Genomic DNA, 862 nt, shown 5'->3' with positions numbered 1-862 from the left:
CCCTCACATATATTTTTTCACTTCATTTTGTTTTTGTTTTCTTTATTTTGTTTTCTTTTTGGCTTATGTACGTTTATCTATTTCTGAATCTTGATGCATTAATATATATCTCTGAGGTGTGTATAGGGTGTTTAGGAATTTTTTTTGTATCATGTATTTTGTTCAATATGTATGTTGGTACACACATGTATGTATATGTCTGTGAATGTATGTGTGTGTGTGTATGTATGTATATATATATATATATATATATATATATATATATATATATATATGTATTTATGTATATGTGGTTGAAATATGAAGCAGCATGTTGAGCTATTTAGTAACCAGATTTATAGTTTCATGGATCCTTCCTTTCCTCCGAAAACAAACAAAGCCTTAAATCCCCAATGAGCAAAGCAAAAAGTAAAAAGCAGATAAATAGGTGTATATATATAGGTATTTGTGTGTGTGTGTGTGAATTTTTCTGTATGTATGAATTTGTACACATCTTGTGTGTATATCGTGCATATACATATACACAAAATAGGAAGATGAATGAAAGGAAATTTGAGCTATGATCTCTCTCTCTCTCTCTCTCTCTCTCTCCCCCCATGTATGCACCTAAAAATAAACTAATGTCATATATCCATATTATTACAATTTATGTATACTTATAAGTATGTGTGTGTATGTATATAGGCACAGGAGTGGCTGTGTGGTAAGTTGCTTGCTTACCAACCACAAGGCTCTGGGTTCAGTCGCACTGTGTGGCACCTTGGGCAAGTGTCTTCTACTATACCCTTGGGCCGACCAAAGCCTTGTGAGTGGATTTGGAAAACGGAAACTGAAAGAAGCCTGTTAAATATATATATATATA

General features: G+C 32.5%; 1 protein-coding gene across 2 annotated transcripts in view; it reads left to right on the top strand.

Moving 5' to 3' along the window:
- LOC106882040 (tyrosine-protein kinase RYK) overlaps positions 1–862 on the top strand; it is a 239,675-nt gene that overhangs the window by 93,804 nt on the left and 145,009 nt on the right. The window lies entirely within an intron of this gene.

Source organism: Octopus bimaculoides, chromosome 19 (assembly GCF_001194135.2).
Source record: "Octopus bimaculoides isolate UCB-OBI-ISO-001 chromosome 19, ASM119413v2, whole genome shotgun sequence".
Taxonomy (NCBI): domain Eukaryota; kingdom Metazoa; phylum Mollusca; class Cephalopoda; order Octopoda; family Octopodidae; genus Octopus; species Octopus bimaculoides.
The sequence above is the reverse complement of the archived record's forward strand: the minus strand, read 5'-3'. Positions and strand labels throughout refer to the sequence as shown.